At 43.7% G+C, this 23,064-nt stretch overlaps 1 protein-coding gene across 2 annotated transcripts in view; it reads right to left on the bottom strand.

Moving 5' to 3' along the window:
- Positions 1–22,666, bottom strand: part of LOC126187502 (myosin-IIIb-like) — a 267,897-nt gene extending 245,231 nt beyond the window's left edge. Inside the window, exon 1 of one of the 2 annotated variants that reach the window (XM_049928617.1) lies at positions 22,613–22,666. The gene's annotated coding sequence lies outside the window, so the exon portion shown is untranslated. The remainder of the gene's footprint in view (positions 1–22,612) is intronic. The other variant, XM_049928620.1, reaches the window with a different exon arrangement.
- Positions 22,667–23,064: the final 398 nt, after the last annotated feature.

Genomic DNA, 23,064 nt, shown 5'->3' with positions numbered 1-23,064 from the left:
CTGAATCGCCTAGAACCGCTCGGGCACAGCAGCCGGCGACTAAGAAGGTGCCAACTTTTACAGCCAGAAAGCCCGAAAGTACTAATATTCTCCGGTAGTCTTCTGGAATCTGTTATTTAAGACAAAGTTTCGTTCCTGTCTGCAGGGAGCATCTGCATAAGCTTTTATGGGAGGGGGGGGGGGGGGTTAGGGCAGGTGGTCGTGCCTTTTATGAGCACACGATGGCTCTCCACTGACTGATGGTAAACTACAGGGTGACCCAAAGTCCGTTACCATTTGAGAATTCAATACTTCACGGATTAATGTACCTAGAGAGGCAAAAATTAACACACTTGTTTGAAATGATTTGCGTTTTTATAGAAACAGAAAAAAACGGGCACAAAGTGACCAACACATTGCGCTTCGTACGATACAAAAGCAATAATTAGCATAACAACTGATTTTTAGTAAAGATGATATTCTTTATAACACACGCTTAACAGGTCAGCCGTCATTCATCAACAATAGCTGCAGTCAATTTTGGTGAGACACTGCCGTCGGATGTTGTCTTTTAGCATCCCTAATGAGGTCGGACGATCGCGGTGGACTTGCGACTTCAGGTAACCTCACAACCACTAATTAAACGGATTGAGGTCTGGGGACCTGGGATGCCAACCATGACGGAAGTGACGGCTCAGTACGCGATCCTCACCAAATGATGAGCGCAAGAGATCATTCGCATGTGTAGCAATATGGGGTGGAACGCCATCCTGCATAAAAGCCGTACCTCCAAACAGGTGTTGATCAGCCAGACTGTGGACGATGCATTCTCTAATACAGAGGGGTAAAAAAAAATTATCCACTGTTTAAAAGTCCATAACTTGCAAACTAATTGACGGAGTTGTCTCATTTTTTGGTGAAAGTGTAGCTTAAAGTCCAACTTAACGATATCACTGTAGGTGTTCAAAATGGTCACCATTGACATCCACTCACAAACGATGCCGCCGAACTGCAGCACCAATTGCTCACTGCAACGTGTTCAGTTGGATATTTGCACATGAATGTACGATGGATTCTCGAAGTTCATCCAATGTGCGTGGCTTCTGTCGATAAACGACGTCCTTTAGTGTTCCCCACAGGTAACAGCCCAGAGTAGTTAGGTCTGGGGAACGTGATGGAAACTCCACAGCACCTCTACGGCCTATCCATCTCCCTGGTAGATTTTCGTCGAGATACGCCCTAACACGATTTTGGTAGTGGGCTGGGGTACCATCTTGTTGAAAGTAAACTCTCCCGTCTCCATATAAGTCTCGGATGGCAGGTAAAATGGATTTCTGAAGCTTATGAAGGTACACCTCACCGGTAACTGTGCCGTCGAAGAAGAATGGCCCAATCAAGCCCCGTTAAGAAAACTCACACCACACATTTACTCCTGGCAAATTCACGGCTTTGTCTACATGGACGTTCGGATTTTCGGCGGCCCAGTAGATGCAACTGTGGCAATTTACTGTACCATTGAGTTTGAACTGTGCCTCATCAGACCACACAGTCATCTCTGCAACTCTTCATCCTTGCGCACCATGTTAGTAGACCACTCGCAGTACTCCATTCTACGATCTAGGTCGTCCTCGTTCATTGTGTGTAGCAATCGTGGGATGTAGCATTTCCACTTTGCTGTCTTTAAAATTCGCCGAACACTTGAGGGACTCATTCCAGTTTCACGGGCACACTGTCTCACAGACTTCTGTGGTGAGCGAGTGAAATATTGTTAACACACGACGGGAGTTAGCTGGACTTGTTACTGTTACAGGTCGTCCAGATCGTTGTTTGTGGACATCTTCAACACAGCCTTCGGCTTCAAATTTGTCTCGAATGCGACGAATCGTTAAACGGGTCGGTGGCTGTGTTTGATACTCATTTCGCCATTGTCGTTGAACCTCATTAATGATTTCGTGCTTAAAATACCACTTCGAATGTAAGCCTTGCGAAAGCCATGTTTACTCTAGTAATTAGGTGCAACTAAGAACAAAACACTGACTATTGGCGACTGCCATCTGTCAAAACAAAACAACGCAATACAACGCTTGTGAGGCGATTGCCGGAACTACAAACTATTACACTACCAAAGATGAGACAACTACATCAATTAGTTTGTCAGTTATGGACTTTTAAACAGTGGATACATTTTTTTGGACCCCTCTGTATATCAACGTACCTCGCATGCGTCGCACTAACAGCTTGAAAAGCAGCAGCCCGCATTTTTGCTATCTGTTGATCGGGTTTTGTTCGTGCATTTTAAAATGTTATCTGACTTTTGGGTCACTCCGTGATACGTCCCGTTCTACGGCGCAGATGAGTGACGTCACTTTAATTCTGAATACCGCTGAGCTGGTTTCCTCCTCCTTTCACGTTTCGGTTTATTTAATAGGCTCCATCGCCTCTCTATACAATCTGTCGTAGCTACCACTCCTGCACGAAAGGACTCTTAAGTTTCTCAATGATTTTATTTGAGAAAATTCGAGTCCTGGCAACCACGAGCGACACCAAACATTCTAAAAGAAGCAAGGAACTTAAGTGGGAAATGATAAGTATGACCCGGCACATTCACTCAGTATTCCTTGGCTGAATAAAAAATAAATAAAAACATGTCGAGTTTGTTTTGCCTGAACAATAACTGTTTTATTCAGTCTATTATCAAAAATAAGAGTGTTAATTTATTTTCAGTCTAAAAATTTAGATAGGTGCTCAGCTTTACATGAGGTGGAGGTGGGGATGGGGATGGTTAAGTGCCTGATATATGGTCTTCAGTAAGCTGCACTACTTACAGTGAGTACATGAATAGCTTTAGCAAAAATTCTCCTATAAAAACCGCTGTCAAAATCTAATTCGCAAGCTCTCGCTTTAGCCTCGACTTGCAGCATAAAATGCAATCTTGAGCAGAGACGGCCGCATTTCTATAGACAAATAATAAATCGCGGTATCAGTATCTAGGGCTTTAAAACACCCTACAAGACAGCAATATCCATTACGTAGTAGGAGTAAAAGCTGTACCGGTGAAAAGGTAACGTTGACCAAAACTAAACGTCATTATGGAGTGTCTCCGATCCTTGTTTGTACAAAAATGTCCAATTTCAGTCTTCAAATCGCTTTTGCTTATTTTTAAATAAGCAGTTTCGGACCAGCTTCCCATCTTCGTATCTATTAAACAAAATTATATGACAATTGATTCAAAAGTTGTATCTACAAAGCTTCAAATTTTAAAGAATCTGTTCAGTTCAAAAACATACTATATGGTACAGTTGCAAAGTAGTCTGTCAATACAGAACTGCCAGTTCAATGTTCTAACTAAAAATGTACTAGCTCATTGAGACTTTACATTACCACTTTCAAGAAACCGAATTGGTGGAACGCTTGTAGCGCCGAAAATGCCACTTATCTGCAGAAGCTTAATTGACATACACAAAATGTTCGTCAGTGCAACATATAAATAATGATCATACATATAATTTAAATAATTAATTTTAAAAACGTTAAAACCATGTTTGGAAACCCTGTGAAAAATCTTCTTAGAATTATTTATTTTCTTATGTCAATCAATTTTCTGCACAGAAATGGCATTATCAGTGTTACAAGCGTTCCACCAATTCGGTTTCTTCAAAATTGTAATACCAAGTCTTAACGAGCTAGCGCAATATTAGTTACGAAGTGAACTCGCAGTTCTCTATCGACAGGTTACGTTGTAGGTGTAACAAATCGTATGTTTTTAAACTGTAAATGATTTCGTAACATTTCAAACTTTTGTAGACATAAGCTTTGAATCAATTTTCATTTAATTTTGTTTAGTAGATCTGACGATGAGTTGCTGGCCCGAAACCGGTTATTTAAAAATAAATGGAAGCGATCTGAAGAATTAAATTGGACGTTTTCGTTATACGCGGCGTCTTGGGCTCTCACTCAAAGAAAGATGACATCATTATTGGCCACTCTTTGTATACTTCGATTAATAACGGTGTGTTGACGTTTCGGTGAATCGAGTGGCAGGCACCAGCCGCCAAGCCAGACTGTATTGTTAAACGGCTATCCTAGTGCACGGTGCAGCCGGCCGGAATGACCGTGAGGTTCTAGGCGCTACAGTCTGGAGCCGAGCGACAGCTACGATCGCAAGTTCGAATCCTGCCTCGGGCATGGATGTGTGTGGTGTCCTTAGGTTAGTTAGGTTTAATTAGTTCTAAGTTCTAGGCGACTGATGACCTCAGAAGTTAAGTCGCATAGTGCTCAGAGCCATTTGAACCATTTTTTTTCACGGTGCACGATCTCACTTGCAGGTTGCCTACCTAATGGCATCCAAGGGAAACAAAAGTTTCATTTTGAATATTTCCGAGAATTATTGACATGCTTTAAAAATCTGAAATGCTGTCATAATTGACTCATTAAGGGTGATAAACTTACGTTAAATGTTTAACACAGTAAGGCAACATTACAGTCACAAACTGTGTAAATGTCTCGCGGCGGTGTAACTCACTGCGCGCAAAATACCCTAACTTCATTCATCCAATATATCAAAATTAAAGCACTTACTCACTTGCATCAAACGTTACACATGATTTCAAACGTTTAGGAACTTTCTCGCTGACGTCCCACAGAGTATGATGAAAGGGAAAAAGTTTATCGCTTACTACATTTTCGCTATTTCATGCAGTAAAACTGTCGCATTAGGCATGCTGTTTTAATTTATTACTTCTTTACTGCTAACTGTATTAGAAATATTTTTGCAGACAGTATGCGCATATACTACGAATGCGTCTACAAAAGTGTATCATTGTATGATACACTAATGAGATATGACGTGAGAGTCTTTGAGATAGTTTTTTGGCTAGCTTTTTCTTAAAACGGGGCGCAGATTACCCACACTGTAGTCATCCAGTGTTTGACAATGAGTGCACTTAGCGGCTTCCTACAAACTTTAAACGAAACTTCAAAGCATTTCTAAATTTTTCTGGCGTACGTGTTTAACGTCAAATATTCAATACGACTACATTAACTCAATTGAAATCAGATGTCTGAATCTGTTTCATAAGTGGAAGTTCGATTTGTTAACGAATCGGGGTGCGAGGTTTACTGGTCGCAGCTATTTCTGTTACACCCGTTATCGCTTTGTGCCGTTTACAGGTACATCCAGAGCCTTGTTAACTGAGTACCCGTGTAATTCCAGCACGAAAACGTGGAACCAGCCTACTTTTCAATGACGTTTCTTTCGTCGGATCAAACTTTCGATTCCTATTCCCTGTTTTTAGCACACTGACCTTTGGCAACAGTGCGGCATCGACGTGAAACACACAGTCTGGGAGGAGACTGATGGTGCTAGTGAGATCTTAAAAGAAGAGGGGACTACGGACATGTGTCGGAGCTTCGGCTATGAAGGACCAAAGGCGGATTTCCTGTGGCTCCGGTCAACCCCACTGGTAGCCTTACTGCACCTCGTAGGAAGGTGGTTGTTATGACTGGCGCAATCTTGTTTTGCATCCGCCGCCAATTTCCCGTTTACGAGCGGTGGCGTTAATGTCTGGACGTTACGCACTGCCGCCGGCGACCTCCACGGCAGAATAGTGTGTAGTCCTGTAGCGCTGGGGCGGTGATAGCCTCCCAGCGCACAGGAGATGACGTGGAACTCGAGAAACAACAGTATTCGGGGTGTAAAATAGCGTACGGAGAGGTGTTTCAGGGGCGGGGATAGGCGAAGCAGGAACTGCATTCTTTGCGTCTCTGCGTATCATATCGTCGTTTCATATCCACTGTATCTGAGTAAGATAAGCAAGGAACCAGTGCTTGCCTACAGTGATGAATGGTCGTATGGGATTTTGGGGCGGGAGATCCCATCTGGGCTGCCTAGGGCAAATCTATTTATTTGACGCCACTTCGGCGACTTGCGCGTCGATGTTGATGAAATGACACCCAGCCTCCGGGCGGATAAAACCTCCGACCCGGCCGGAATCGAACCCGGGCCCACCGTATGGCACAAATCAGTATCAGACATCGAGGCTGACTCTACAACAGTGTAAAGGACTGACTAACGTGTGAGCATTTCACAATGTCGTTACCGATGTAGACAAGCGAGTCGTCTATTTGCAGAATGGCCATAGATAAAATAACGATACAAAGAATCATAGTATAGTCTATGAAATCCGTCAAATAACTATCTATGTAATCATAAAAAAAGAGTTAAATCGTACCTAAAGGCATATGCCCCAAGCGGTTCCGTTGCATTGTCAACAATGCTTAAGGCTGAAATGCTGAACGGACATACCATTTCTCCGCCGATGCCTACTGTATTTCAACATCGTTGGCGACTTGTCATGTTCGCTCAGCAGTTCAGTCTTCAGCTTTGTTGCCAATCCAACGGAAACAGCTTGCGACATTTGCCTTTAGGTACGATTTTATTTATTTTTATCGTTATGTAGAAGTAAAGAAGGGATAACTGAACGTGAAAGGAGTTTACAGAGGGGCTATACAAGGGAAACCAACTCGAAGGCAGTATTATTCAAAGGGGAGAGGAACGAATGGAGATGGGAGATACGATACTGCGAGAAGAATTTGACAGAACACTGAAAGACCGAAGTCGAAACAAGGCCCCTGGCGTAGACAACATTCCCCCAGAACTACTTATATCCTTGGATGAGTCAGGCATCTGGTGTGCAAGATGCGGGAGACAAGAGAAATACAATCAGGCTTCATGAAGAAATGTGGTAATTCCCATACCAAAGAAACGAGGCGCTGAAAGGCGTGTGTATCATCGAACTATCAGTTTAATAATCAGGGTTGCAAAATACCAACATGAATTCTTTTCAGAAGAATGGAAAAAAAACTGTTAAGCAGTGGTCAATTCTGAACTCGGGGAAGATCAGTTTGGATGCCGAAGAAATTTAGGAACACGTGAGTCAATACTGACCCTACGACTCATCTTAGAATAGGTTAAGGAAAGGCAAAGCTACGTTTATACCATTTGTAGACGCAGAGAAAGCTTTTGACAATGCTGACTAAAATACACTCTCTGAAATTCTAAATGTAGGAGGGGTAAAATACAAAGAAAGAGTATATTCATCTCGTACAGAAAGCAAACGGCAATTATAAAAAGTCGAAGAGCATGAAAGGAAAGCAGTGATTGGAAGGTGAGCAGACTCGGTTGTAGCCTAATTCCAACGTTATTCAAACTGTACAATGAGGAAGCATTATTGGAAACCAAAGGAAAAGGTGAAGTATAAATTAGAGTTCAGGGGGAAGAAATAAAAACTTCAAGGTTTGCCGATGACATTGCATTTCTGTTAGAGACAACAAAGGACTTGGAAGGGCAGTTGAACGGAATGGGCAATGTCTTCAAAGGATATAAGATGAACATCAACAAAATCAAAAAAAAGGTTAATGGAACGTAGTGGATTAAAGTAGGTGATACTGAGGTAATTAGAATGGAAAACGAGACACTTAAATTAGTAGATCAGTTTTGCTATTTGGGCAGAAAAATAACTGATGATAATCTAAGTAGAGAGGATACAAAATTCAGACTGGTAATGGCCAGAAAAGCGTTTCGGAAGAAGAGAAATTTCTTAGCATCGAATACAGATTGAAGAGTTAGGAAATCTTTTCTGAGCGTATTTGTCTTGAGTGTGGATGTGTATGGAAGTGAAATGTGGGTGATGAACAATTCAGTCAAGAAGAGAACAGAAGCTTTTTAAATGTGATGCTACAGAAGAACGCTGGAGATCAGTTGGATAGGTCGCGTAACTAATGAGGAGGTACTGAATATAATCGGGGAGAAGAGAAATTTGGGGCATAACTTGACTAAAAGAAGGGATCGGTTGATAGGACACATTCGGAGACATCAAGGGATCACCAATTTAGTATCGGAGGTAAGTGTGTGGGTAGAATTGGTAGAGTGATGTCAAGAGATGAATACAGTAAGCAGGTTCAAAAGGATGTAGGTTGCAATACCTATTCGGAGATAAATAGGCATGCACAGGATAGAATATCGCGGACAGCTCCGTCAGACCAGTCTTACGGCAGATTTTATATATTATACCATGATCCTTTGCATTATATTTTCTGTTGACTGTGTGAAGATTATCACAGGCCGATCGAAACCACTAATGGCATTGCGGAATGCTCATGTGATTGTGTCTAAAAATATAAAAATACACCTCAGTTACTTTTATTCTCAAAGACTGCGTGTCATTTCTTCATAGCCTAGCGTGGAGCTCCATCGAGCAACTCTTCAGGACGACGACATCGGCGACGACATTCAGCATTATTGAATGTTCCCTTGTAATTTTTGATTGGATATATTAAGCTTTTTGAAACACATGGTCCCTTTGCTTTACAATTTACATACCTGAGTAAATCTTTTTAGTGCTATCACCGGTACACTATTAATTTCAGAGATGATGATATCAAGTATCTGTTTTGGCGCTTTGAAGAGGTACTGCCGGCTATTACATGTGTTTCCTTTAGTAAAAGGTGAAAAGGTATAGACAATATTTATTTAAAAAGGACTACCCTCCGATTTTCGATCGAATTAAGTTGATAATGAGTTCAAAATATCAAGGTTTTTTCCTTATTCTCTTTTCTTTTATAACTCACTGAAAAATGAAATCCCCCTGTAGATTCGGTGCAGTGTATTTTGTCGTAACTGCATAAAATTTTGCGTAGCTACACGCGTCTAGATTTTTTTCCTTTTAGTGTATAAAGCATGAAGACACAACATGCCGATGTTGATTTTACTCCGTCGTTAATGAACTAAATCCGTGTCCAGACTTGTGACAGACTTTTTATTTTTTATTTTACATAAGACGTACAGTATTGTTGTATGATCCGCAAATGGGAATGAAAACTGTCTCCCGTTACAATGGGTTGCATCGCTGATTTGGAGCGCAAAGATGATTGAGTGGACGGGCAAGTAACAGGTGCGGAGCCAGCATTACACGACTTGCAAGGCTGATCCGACAAGGTGACAATTGTCTTTGGGTTTACTGCCATCCTGTGCACGGGGTAGTCAATTACACACGCGTATCTCCGGCTGGTTTGGTATATTCGCTTCGCAGACAGTGGTAAACACCGTAGACTGCAAGAAATGGCGCCTCAGAGTTGCGGCAGAAGTTGGTCATGAAGATATTGTGCGCTTGCCGCACGTCATAGCTTATAACTAAAAATCGCCTCAATACGAGGCCAGAGAAACAATACAGCAGCAAGTGCACCACATGTGCTTTTACGGTAGAGTTGTACGCCAGAGACTTATGCTCGTTTACGTAGAATGTTACAAGATTATAGCGTGCGGGCAAAGTCCAGCCTAGATAGTGCAGGTGGAAATTTGTTCTGAACAGGAGACTCGATACGACCTGTACGGGAATGATATGCGACGTCGTGTTTACTGTGCACGTCAGGAAACCATCCGCTAGAACTGCGAGCGAGAGGCGGTTCAAGATGGAGCCAGTGCTGTAACGGTCTGGTTGGTGTTGATTGAGAGAGACCAAACAGCGGGTTCGTCGGTCTCATTGGATTAGGGAAGGATGGGGAAGGAAGTCGGCCGTGCCCTTTCAGAGGTACCATCCCGGCATTTGCCTGAAGGGAAATCACGGAAAACCAAAATCAGGATGGCCGGACGCGGGATTGAACCGTCGTCCTCCCGAATGCGAGTCCAGTGTGCTAACCACTGTGCCACCTCGCTCGGTGTCGAACGGAAGAGGAAAAAACCCTAAAAACTGCTACATTGCGAAGTATCCTCTGCCATGCACTTGAGACTACTTTGCAGAGTGTATGTGTTGATCAGATTGTCACGACTAGCTTCAAGAAAAAGGTCAACTACAGTAAATCCGTATGTATGTATGTATGTATGTATGTAAACACACAAGTTGTCATCATCTGAAATAAATTCTCGATGTAACTGAAATTATCGTTACAAGGAAACCTTGAAAGGATAGTTACTTGGAACAAAAAATCGAAGGAAACCTAATGTTGTGATCGTAAAACGTAATGATTTTTTTTCCGCCGTAGCATCACGAACAGCAAACGACAACAACAGATACTTCAAACTTAGACGAGTACTTTTAACGAGACTAGCGGCTCGATCAGCCGATATTTCTACACAAGTTCGGCGATAGTCTTTCTGGGAGGTCAAAGACATTCGGGTATTCGATCACAACGTAGAAGCCAACCAAACGTATGTTAATGGCGTCTTTGCGTACGTGGTCGTGAACCGGCGACCTCTACCTAAACTGAATATTAAACAGGAACTGTAAGTGTGCTGCTAGGAGATACTCTTACTTCCTACCGTGAGTAACTACAACATGGCGGCCACGAATTGTCACCAAAACGCAAACGGAAATAACTCTTCCTTCCATATTTTGCACCAAAAAACGTGAACAGCTCGGTTGTACGATACCAAAACTAGTGTGAAATGGACGTCGATTCTGCTGCTCTTTCTCTGACCATTCATACTGCGATTATTTGTTTGCACCCAATATCTTCTGTTAGTTCTATACGGTAGGGATCCTACAAAGTTGAGCTATGTTCTAGGATGTGACGCAAGAGGATTTTGTATGCAATCAAATTTGTAGACTGATTGCGTTTTCATAGTAACGTATCAATGAACCTGTCTTATTTACCTAGGACTGGCCCTACATGACCATTTCATTTTCTACCCCTTTAAGTGTTATCATCCAGATATTTGTATTAGTTGACTAAGTCCAAATGTGATTCATTGGTATTTTAGTCATGCGATAACTTTTTCGTTTTGTGAAGCGCGTAATTTTACATGTCTGGACATATAAAACCAAGATGCCAATCTTTGCAATAATGTGAAAAAGTATCAAGATCTGATTGCACATTTCTGCAGATTTTTCAGACAATAATTCATTACATGCAAATGTGTCATCTACAAAAGGTTTAATTTTACACAAGGCGCAAGGGTCTCAAAACAATTCCTTGGGGAACGCTTGAAGTTACTTCTCCTTACTCTTCCTACCGATAAACCCCAATCCAGTCACAAATTTCCTTCATTCCCTTTCTGATCGTACTTTAATTAGCTAATGTTGTTTTGGTTCTGTTCGGAAGTCAGGAAATGTCGCATCTACGTGACTGTCTTAATCTGTGTCTTTCATGTGAGACAAGCAAACTGAGTTACAAATGAACGATGTTTTCGGAATAACTAGGTTCAAATTCTGTGTAGACTCCGACAGTTAACCTATCGGATTCTGAAGCCTTCATTAATTGTTTCTCTTTTCTTTAAAAAAGAAATCAGAAGAATGCCGTTGACATTACAGCATCTACACTGTCCAGTCGCATTACTGTGACCACCTGTCAGAATCCTGAATGACCACTTTTTGTAGCGCAGTTCCTGCAGCAAGAGTGTTATTCAGACTCTGGAAGGTGTCAACAGGAATGTGGAGCCATTCCGATTCCAGTGCCGTGTCCATCTGCGCAAGGTGCCGCGGTTGAGGATCCATGGTGCGAACAACCTGATAGAGGTGGTCTCTCAGATTCTCAGCTTAGTTTAAATCCGGGGAGTTTGATGGCCAGGGGAGTAGGGTACACTCATCCTGGCGCTCTTCGAATCACGGACGTACATTGCGAGCTATGTGATGCGTTGCATTGTCATGCTGGTAAATACCTTCGTACTGAGTAGAAAGGAACGACGTGTGAGGGTGGACATTGTCACCAAGGATAAATGCGTATTTGTGTTGATACGTTGTGCCTTCGAGAGTGACAAGATCACCCAGGGAAATTGTTGTGTACATAGTTCCGCGTAGTCAGCGCGTACACAACCTTCCCACAAGAGCGTGCCCCGCTAAGCACAACAGCGCAGGAGCAGCGCTCGTCCGTCTCCGCGCTACGAGATGGCGCTGTCTTAGAGACGGACCAAATTCTGCTTGCGCCGATCCGCATATTAATGTGTCACGCAGCCAATGAGATTGCTGCTAACGTAGAACCTTTTCTCCTCGCGGATCACACTCGCGCAGTGATTCCTGAATGCGCGAGGTATTATAACGAGTGTACAGACCTCCGATTAGTCAGTCTGCACCAGTCGGCATTAGTCTGCAGTCAAATTTCAGTCTGCGCCTAATAAGATTACCATATTCCTGTACATAGCCATGAAGAGAAATGTATAGACACTTTGTCAAGTATCAAGACCAAACGAACTCCAGATTGTCAATTGGAAACAGCATCCAGAATCAAGTTGCGTAATATCTATGATTTTTATTATTTTAATAAATATGTGTGAAAATTAATCAAGTTCTGTATAAAGTTGGTCACCGTCAATCTGCTACTCTAAGCGTGCAAGTGGCATTTCTATCGTCTGACCTAACGGCAGAAGATAAACACGCCACGATAAGACCAAGAGACATATTGCTGACACTCGCCTACTTCGTTAGGGCGACAAGTCAAATAATCTGATGGTGTGTGTACCGAAGGTATTACAGTACGCACACCACAGAAATGATACGAAATTCTTCCCATACAATAACGGTCCCGCATCCCACCTACCGACGATTGTTGCAGGATGTTTCCTTTCAGACGTTTCAGGTCGATGAAGCATGGAATGCGATTCATCTGAAAAGGCCACCTGTCGCCACTCAGTGGATGTTCACTTGCGCCGATGGACAGCAGTCAGCGTGGGTGCACTAACCAGACCCCTGATGCGCGGCCCAGACGCAGCAACGTCCGCTGAAGGCGAGCCAAAGGTTGCGTTTCATTGGCAGGACACTTAGAAGATGCAACAAGTCCACTTAAGAGACAGCTTACACTACACTTGTTCGTCCTCTGTTAGAATATTGCTGCGCGATGTGGGATCCTTACCAGGTGGGATTGACGGAGGACATCGAAAGAGCGCAAAAAAAGGGCAGCTCGTTTTGTATTATCACGTAATAGGGGAGAGAGTGTGGCAGATATGATACGCGAGTTGGGATGGAAGTCATTAAAGCAAAGATGTTTTTCGTCGCGGCGAGATCTATTTACGAAATTTCATTCAACAACTTTCTCTTCCGAATGCGAAAATATTTTGTTGAGCCCAACCTACATAGGTAGGAATGACAATCAAAATAAAATAAGAGAAATCAGAGCTCGAACAGAAAGGTTTAGGTGTTCGTTTTTCCCGCGCGCTGTCGGGGAGTGGAATGGTAGAGAGATAGTATGATTGTGGTTCGATGAACCTTCTGCCAAGCACTTAAATGTGAATTGCAGAGCAGTCATGTAGATGTAGAACGGTCGTTATGAAGACACTATTGGTAGCCCCTTCTGGGCGATCACATTTTTTTTTTTTAAATTAGTTGCTTCCGGGGCGTGCCCATACAACCTTCTCAATATTGGAATATCAATTATGACGATACGAACGTAACGACAGCACCCAGTCCCCGACCGGAGAAAATCTCGTACCCGGCCGGGAATTGCACCCGGGCTACTTCGGTGAAAAATCCGGGCGGCCAGTTGCTCAACAGTTGCACGTTATTCGGCCGTACAGAACTCGCCAGCCGCCGAACACTCCTGTCATCTATGGCCTGTGGCGCAGCACAGCTGCCTCAACGTCAGCTTTGGATAGCGCCTTTTTGTCATGCACAGTACAATTTAACCAAGGCGCCACGTTAACAGTTTACAAACTTAGCGTTTCGGAAATGCTTCTATCCTTAGCCCGAAAGTCAATGATCATGCCCTTCTGAACGTCAGATACATCGCTCCGTTTCCACTTTACTACAACGACTGTATTGTTTTCTGAGTCCGCCGGACACGCATTATACAGGGTGTTACAAAAAGGTACAACCAAACTTTCAGGAAACATTCCTCACACACAAAGAAAGAAAATATGTTATGTGGACATGTGTCCGGAAACGCTTACTTTCCACGTTAGAACTCATTTTATTACTTCCCTTCAAATCACATTAATCATGGAATGGAAACACACAGCAACAGAAGGTACCAGCGTGACTTAAAAACACTTTGTTACAGGAAATGTTCAAAATGTCCTCCGTTAGCGAGGATACATGCATCCACCCTCCGTCGCATGGAGTCCCTGATGCGCTGATGCAGCCCTGGAGAATGGCGTATTGTATCACAGCCGTCCACAATACGAGCACGAAGAGTCTCTACATTTGGTACCGGGGTTGCGTAGACAAGAGCTTTCAAATGCCCCCATAAATGAAAGTCAAGAGGGTTGAGGTCAGGAGAGCGTGGAGGCCATGGAATTGGTCCGCCTCTACCAATCCATCGGTCACCGAATCTGTTGTTGAGAAGTGTACGAACACTTCGACTGAAATGTGCAGGAGCTCCATCGTGCATGAACCACATGTTGTGTCGTACTTGTAAAGGCACATGTTCTAGCAGCACAGGTAGAGTATCCCGTATGAAATTATGATAACGTGCTCCATTGAGCGTAGGTGGAAGAACATGGGGCCCAATCAAGACATCACCAACAATGCCTGCCCAAACGTTCACAGAAAATCTGTGTTGATGACGTGATTGCACAATTGCGTGCGGATTCTCGTCAGCCCACAACATGTTGATTGTGAAAATTTACAATTTGATCACGTTGGAATGAAGCCTAATCCGTAAGGAGAACATTTGCAGTGAAATTATGATTGACACATTGTTGGATGAACCATTCGCAGAAGTGTACCCGTGGAGGCCAATCAGCTGCTGATAGTGCCTGCACACGCTGTACATGGTACGGAAACAACTGGTTGTCCCGTAGCATTCTCCATTCAGTGACGTGGTCAACGTTACCTTGCACAGCAGCAACTTCTCTGACGCTGACATCAGGGTTATCGTCAACTGCACGAAGAATTGCCTCGTCCATCGCAGGTGTCCTCGTCGTTCTAGGTCTTCCCCAGTCGCGAGTCATAGGCTGGAATGTTCCGTGCTCCCTAAGACGCCGATCAATTGCTTCGAACGTCTTCCTGTCGGGACGCCTTCGTTCTGGAAATCTGTCTCGATACAAACGTACCGCGCCACGCTATTGCCCCGTGCTAATCCATACATCAAATGGGCATCTGCCAACTCCGCATTTGTAAACATTGCACTGACTGCAAAACCACGTTCGTGATGAACACTAACCTGTTGATGCTACGTACTGATGTGCTTGATGCTAGTACTGTAGAGCAATGAGTCGCATGTCAACACAAGCACCGAAGTCAACATTACCTTCCTTCAATTGGGCCAACTGGCGGTGAATCGAGGAAATACAGTACATACTGACGAAACTAAAATGAGGTCTAACCTGGAAATTAAGCGTTTCCGGACACATGTCCACATAACATCTTTTCTTTATTTGTGTGTGAGGAATGTTTCCTTGAAGTTTGGCCGTACCTTTTTGTAACACCCTGTATACCCTCCACTGCTCATGTTGCCACCTGCCGTCTGTGACTGGTTATTATACGCTGACGTCGAACATAGGCGGTGTCATGTAAATGAGACTATACCGTGTAAAATACACAGGCGATGTCTTCTGAAGACGTGTCGTAACGGATGGCAGTTTTGATTAGCAGAAAGCAAGCGCTAAAGCTTCTTAGCGCAGGCAGGTGAGGGCACTATGGAAGGAAACCGCAATCGGGAAGTGCGGCTTACATAATGTAGATCGATGAGGGAATCGGCTTATGACTGGAGTGTGGCGGCACGTGGGCGTGGTCGCATGCCCCGCTCCGCGAGGAACGAGGTAAGGGCACGCCACGCCGTGCGAGACAGGCGCGCGCTCAGAGTAAAGCTGCGGCACCCTGAGGGCTCACATCTTACCTGGTAGAAACGTGCGGGGATGGCCAACAGAGGCACCGTGGCTACAGCTGTGTCAGAATCTGCTGCAAGTCGCAGATACCATTCAGGTTCAAATGGCTCTGAGCACTGTGGGACTTAACTTCTGAGGTCATCAGTCCTCTAGAACTTAGAACTACTTAAACCTAACTAACCTAAGGACATCACACACATCCATGCCCGAGGCAGGATTCGATCCTGCGACCGTAGTGGTCGCGTGGTTCCGGACTGTAACGCCTAGAACTGCTCGGCCACCCCGGCCGGCTGCCATTCAGGACACAGTCACAAGTTGTCTCTCCTGGGGAGCAGAGGGGTTTCAGGCAACGAAAGTGTTCAAAATGTCAGTCAGTCATTGGTACTACTTCTTCCAAACCAGAAACTACGAAAGTAATGTTTGAGTATAGACTACAAGGCAACAAAAAAATAGATAAAAAGTCTCCTTAATCATTTACTATAATCTACTGTAATCACACTGCGCAAGAACTTACACATCCCCAAGAGATATGGTTGGTGTGATATGTGGCAGCTGGCTATAAATGTAGAAAAATGGTAGTTATTGCGGGTGAGTGGGGAAAACAGTCGTATAAAGCTCGAATACAGCATTAATAGGGTGCAGCTTGACTGAGACACTTCCTTTTGATATCTAGGCGTAACGTTGCACAGCGATACGAAATGGAACGACCACGCAATGGAGGTAGTAGGGAAGTCGTAACGCTCAACTTGTTTTATTGCCAGAATTTTGGGAACGTGTAGCCGATCCACAAAGGAGACTGCGTATAGAACGCTACTGCGATCTATTCTCGAGTACTTTACGAGTGTTTTGGATCCCCACAAGATCGGATTAAAGGACGACATAGAAACAATACAAAGTAGTGCTGCTAGATGTGTCACCGGTAGGTTCGATCATCACGAGTGTACTATGGAGACGCTTCGTGAACTCAAATGGGAATCCCTGGAGTAAATAAGATGCTCCTTCCGCAAGGCAATATTGTAGGAATTTAGAGCATCGGCGTTCGAGGCCAACTGCAGAAAAATTCTACTGCCACCAAGGAACATTCCGCGTAACGACCACGAAGATAAAATGCAAGACATTAGGGCTCTTACGGAGGCTCCTAGACAATCTTTTTCCCACGCTCTACAGGAAGGGAAATGGCTAGTAGTGGTACAGGGTGCACTCCGCCACGCACCGTTCGGTGATTTACGGAGTCTATGTATAGGTAACACTAATTATGTGTAACACCGCCTCCGGGCTTAATAATGGACTCAGTTCGGCGAGGATGAGAGAACACATATTCCTTCAGATATCCCATATATAACTCAAGCCACTTTTGATCATTAGGGTCCGTTTGTTGCTAAATTTCAGGTTGTGTTCCAAAAAGTCAGCCTTTTCTGTGTGATCGGGTGATTTAGCGGTCCAGTCTAATTAGCAACATGCGTGCAGCCCTGAGGATACGGCTGTTGTCGCCTTTGAAGACTGGAGCCACAATAGCAAACTGATCGCGAGCACGCAGAAGAAAGATCAACGCTCCGACACCGAGAATTTTGAAATAAACGTCCTGGTTCATTTTCACGGTAACTTGAATGAGTGGGCCAAAGAGGTACGAGAAACACCTCCGAAACGTCACGGAAACATCCACCACAAACTAAGAATTGGGCCATCAGTGCATTCGATGCCTTGCATACTTTAAAAAGAGGCAAAATCACGACTCGTTGGAACACACTACACGCCTCCAATCAACTACTGAGCCGGTTCTGTGTTGTTTGGACCACTGAAGTCCAGCTTTGTCTCTCACTGTAAGCAATGGCCTCTTGCGAGGTACCCGAGCCCAAATTTCAGTTTCACGCAGTTTTCAACGTTTGCTCGGAAACTGATTGCGATGGACCAGCATTCAGTAACAACAGCAATTCCGGTCGGGTTTGAAACCGATTGTCATTGACATAGCCTGATACACGACTGCGGTCCCACAGGAAAGTTCTTACGCCTTGTGGCTGAGATTGGTACACCATTTATTGCAGACAAGTTGGACAGTCCGCACTGATACACCAAGAAATCCGGCAACTTCATTCAAACTGCCTGCATTGGCACGTCGAAACAAATGTTGACCTAACTGTGTTGATTCCACAAAAGTGACTCACATACAGACCGTTTCACTGCCACTACGTAAGTCAGTGGTGTACCATCACATCAGCATCTGGTTCCCGTTCTGCACCGTCTAAAGCAGTTGAAAGCGACCAGTGTGCTCTTGAAAGGGGATGACCACAACTTTGTGTGTTGAACTTACACAATCCAACTTTCTGTATATCACCTTATTGAAGTAATTCAGTGCAGTATCTTGTTTCATTGAGCTTATTTTCTGAAATGGATAGCTTTCTTACGGGTGACCAAGGAAAACGCTTTGGAAGATTCAGCCATTATCTAACTACACCAAGAGGCTACATCCCACTGAACGTGATCTCATCCCTTTGGAGTGAAGTGTGACCGCAATGTTTGCGCTGGTATGCACAGTGGAACCACTAGGGATCCTTCAAACCCATTCGAGGAAATCTGAACATATCCGAAGCAGAAAAGGGTGTTTTTGCTTTTTCATGCCTCGCGCCCTCCTGTGGCGTGAGAGTTGGGGGAAGGGGAGCTGCAACATTCATGGGGGGGGGGGGGGGGGGGAAGGGGGTGAATGAAATGTGAAAGGGTCCCTATAAAACTCCTCAGTTTGTCGTCACACTGGTGCCACCTAAGCCTGCTGGTGACTAGAGAAATCAGAGGGGTGTCTAGAGAATTAAATGGATCCATCACAATGAAAACACTAAACTACTACAGCAGAAATCTGGATTTTATTACATAATGTCTTTAAAGCATGTATAAGGCTTTACAGAAGTAGGTTCAAATATGGTAGACAATGCTACTGTAAAAGCACACTATATGAACTTTAAGTAACAGGAACATTAAACAAGACTGTAAACACAACAGTAAATGAGCTACGCCATCACTAATCTCGATTTAAACAAACTGTAGTTGTCTGTTTCACGTAGCGGGCTGCGTCATTTGGTGAGAGTGTATATCAAAAAATGATTTGAAGCAAGCATTTCTATAACAAGCACTCAGTTAATAATATTGTGGCGAAAGTCTATGACAAGCAGCAACAAAGTATAGACGAACAGAAAGAGCAAATAAAACACTTGTACTAATTTTTAACACGTGAAATGTGAATTAATAAAGTAGAAATACGACGAATGTATTCTTCAAAACTGCCGTTTTACGCCAATGTTCCATTATTTCCAGTGGTGCACAATTATGCTCACGTAATCGTAAACACTATTGCTATTGTTACCTCAAAATTTATAACAGCTAATTTTCCCCCGAAAAACGGGGCAGTGCTGCATGCAGCTGTTATAACCCGGAGCCCGTAGCACGGAAGTCAAGAAATGCTCCAAAATTATGGGACGAGTTTGACGCTCATTTGGGTGATTTCCGTGCTTTCCGTGGACGGGACAGTGAATATTTGTGAACGGCAAACGAAAACTGATTCTAAACGTAACAGTCAGAAGTACTCCTAGATTATAGGTGCACCCATGTGAAAGATACAGTTTTGTAAAATCGGACGGTTCTTTAGAAAATAAAAACTGTAGTCCTCTTGTAATATCTCTCACACTTCCATCCTCAGTGACACGAATAAATTGATTATTTGTATTATGATTATTATTTTAAGAGAATTTATTTAGCCATCGTTGGAAAACTGGTCAGAGCAGTTTAGTGGTCTGTGTAATTTTTATCCAAAGAAATTGTTGTGTCTGGTTTTCTCTGACGAAACTAATGATAAAAATCTTAAGTTAGCGCTTCTCTCTCTGTCGTTAAGCGAAGCATACATATTGGCAATAACGAACCATATCATACTGACGAGACAAAACAAAATACGTCTCGGCAGTATTATTCACAAATATTTCATCTCTCTTTCGTGATCGACAAGTCAGCGGGCTCGCCTGCCTTGTATCGGAGCTGTAACATTTTTAGAAGCAAGTCTTATTCCAAGAAGAAATATACGACACTATTATAGTATAAGCGTAAATTAAAATATACCCTAAGTTTCTGTCTTCGTATAGTCGTGTGAATCGGATGAAACTATTTTGAAACACACTGTATTTTACATGAAATACGGAAAAAACGTCACTTTGCAATCAATGTAGTTCATAATGATTACGTACCTTTCGCATACAAGTTTCCAGTTTAGCGTGCTAATACTGAGGGAATGAACTGCTCAGCAAAAATTATCATAATTTTGAAAATTAAACTGTAAGTCGGAAACGGTAGTTGTTAAACGTCAGCTCGGCCGACGATATAAGTAGTGTGGTGGCCCTCAGACGACAGGATGATGCCACACATCACACACACTTGCTATTAGCTTAATCACAAGCTGAAGGTCAAGACTAAAAGATAATTGCATTGGTTACTATTTCCACTTTCTCTAATGCGTCGCTGATGGCTCTATTGGAAGATAATGCTGAACAATATTTACATTTTGCTCTTGGCCGCTTGAACCACTTTCATGAGAACTACGTACATTGCAACAGCCACAACCAATTCAAATGAGTGGACAGCGTTGCAATTCTCCTACGAGTGGAAAGATGGGTAGTAGCAGTTTGCCTTTGCGCTAATTCAATTTGCTTCCTCTTCAGAGAATAGAACAGTATCTATATATTAAATGAATTGTAGCTAAAAAAAACCACAACCAGTCACTTTATGAAATATTCATTTCCGTAACTTCTTTCGAAGAAAAGAAAATTACATTATTTCGTTCACGACGAGGCCGTGCTGAAAAAGGACGTGCTATTTTTTTTTTTTTTTTAAGTGGTCTGTTCGAGCAAACCCACTGATTTGAGGGATAAAGCGGAAAACCTAAATCGGGATGGCTGGTTGATGGATCAGAATCCCTAAACGTTCCTTGTTCAGCGTCATAGTCACACTACGTACCTCGTTGGGGAGTTGTTCCCAACCATTTCTGGGTCCTTGTCGTGTGTTTCATAATGAGGGATTAGAATGGATCTGATTATTACATGCCAAATAAAAAATTTGGGGTCTGCTAATGACATGGTAATATAACGTCAGAGACGGCAAAGAAATAGGAAGGGCGGTAGAAAGCAATGGTTAGTGTAATGAAAAGATGTTACAAGATGAACAACAAAAGGGCTATGAATTAAATGAGACAATGCTGAGAGAATTAGAGTACTAAATGTGACAATAAGAATACTATGTGAGTTTTGCTATTTGGACAGTAGACAGGATGTAAAAGGTTGACTGGTAATAGCAATCAGAGCATTTCTGAAAAATAAAATTTTATTAATATCGAAAAAAGGTTTAAATGTTAAAATTCTCTTCTGAAGGTATCTGAAATGTAGCCTTGTACGGAAGTCATACGTGGACGATAAGGAGTTCAGAAAGAAGAGAGTAGAAGCTTTTGAAATGTTATGCTACAGAAGAATGCAGATCACGAATGGGTAGATCGGATGACTAATTAAGAGATACTGGATTTTGGGAGAACAGAAATTCATGAGACAACTTGACCATGAAAACGATCAGATAATAGAACATATTCTGGTACATCAAGGAATCCTGAGAAGTGTGTGTGTGTGTGTTTGTGTGTGTGACGGGGGCAGTTACGGGCTCGTCGTCGTTGTCGTCATACTTGCAAAAATTGCTTGAAACTGACGTGGTGTAATCGTCAAAAATATTATAAAACTAGTGAGTCAATGTACAGGATGGACTAGGATAGACAGATAATTAAACCTGTCGTCGGTCCCAAGATCACGTCTCCAATATCCCTTGCACTGTTTTGTAGTCCAAAAAAATCCTTAGCTTCAGCACAGCCCATCTGAAGATGAATTAGAACTGGTTTGAAACCATACGCGAGGAGCGTTAAATAAGTAATGCAGCACACTTTTCTCTCGGCCAGCATCGGTTGAACAAAAAGCAGAATTTGTTGTCAGACATCATGGAATATTCCCGCTTCAGCTTCTATAGTTTCATAAAGTTCCGATGGCTGGCGGTACTATACGTAGCTCTCAAAATTAGGTCTGTAACGGTGCGTTCCAAGCAGAGAACTGTCACGGAGTTAGTTTCGGAGGAAACTATTCTTAGACGCTTGGAAAATGTGTGCGCAGATATGGCAGTGAACAAAAGCACGTTGAGCCGTTGGCCGAGGCATTTGTCATCATGGCAACAGGGTCGCGCAAACTTGTCTGATCTCCCGCGGGCTGACCGACAGCACACGGCTGTGCTACCCTCAGGAAATTGAAAAAACAGCTTCAGCGCATTCATCGCCACAAAAATGCAAACGAACTTCTCCATGACAACGCAAGGCCTCACACAAGTCTGCACGTCCAAGAGGAGCTCACAAAACATCATTGGACTGTTCTTCCTCATCCGCCCTACAGTCCGGACCTCGCATCTTTTGACTTCCGTCAATTTGGACCAATAAAGCAGTACGTGGATGACAGGGAGGTTACTGATGCAGCAAGACGTTGGCTTCGACGTCGACAAGCAGAGTGGTACCATTCGGGCATACAGACCCTCCCAGTAAGGTGGGGTAAGGCCGTCGCAGTGAACGGAGATTATTTTGAAAAAGATGTGTGGTTTCAACCAAAATAGTGTACTGGAATCCTGAATAAAACCAACGTGCTTTATGAAAAAAAAAATTGTTGCTTCTTTAACTCCCCTCGTATTTTTGGTGCCTTTACCGTCGGACAAATAGGAAGCTGGCACACTAATGATCGACGCTGTCTACGTGAAACAGAAACGGCACCAGCCTCGTGCTGTCCGTTTGGAAGCGACACTGGACGCCCACAGATACTTAGCAGCAGCACTCACCGGCACCAGCTGCGGCTGCGGCCCGCGGCGCGGCGCTGCTGGCGTCTTGCGGCCGACTGTGCCGAGTCCCGCGAGCCGCCCGCAGTAGAGTAGCGGCGAAGCCCCGGGCCTGCCGCGCTCGTACGGCCTCGCGCGTGACGTCACCGGCGCCGGAAGCCGGGACGCCCACTAATTGCCGGCGGATTAACCGAGGACAGCTTCCGCCCGCGGACCCGGACAAGCCCATCCGTCCGTGCGCAGAGCACGGCGGAAGCGCCGCTATTTCAGTGTCTCAGCACTGTTCGCCTCGCGGTCGCCGACAAAAGGAGGGCATCCGATCGTGCGGCTCCCATCCGTGGCCACGGTCACTAATACACGCTTTGGTGAACCGACTCGAACCATCGCGGTGGAAAGATTTTCGAATGACGTAAAAATGGCTCTGAGCACTATAGGACTTAACTTCTGAAGTCATC

The sequence above is a fragment of the Schistocerca cancellata genome, chromosome 5, assembly GCF_023864275.1.
Source record: "Schistocerca cancellata isolate TAMUIC-IGC-003103 chromosome 5, iqSchCanc2.1, whole genome shotgun sequence".
Taxonomy (NCBI): Eukaryota; Metazoa; Arthropoda; class Insecta; order Orthoptera; family Acrididae; genus Schistocerca; species Schistocerca cancellata.
This window is presented reverse-complemented; position numbering and strand designations above follow the sequence as displayed.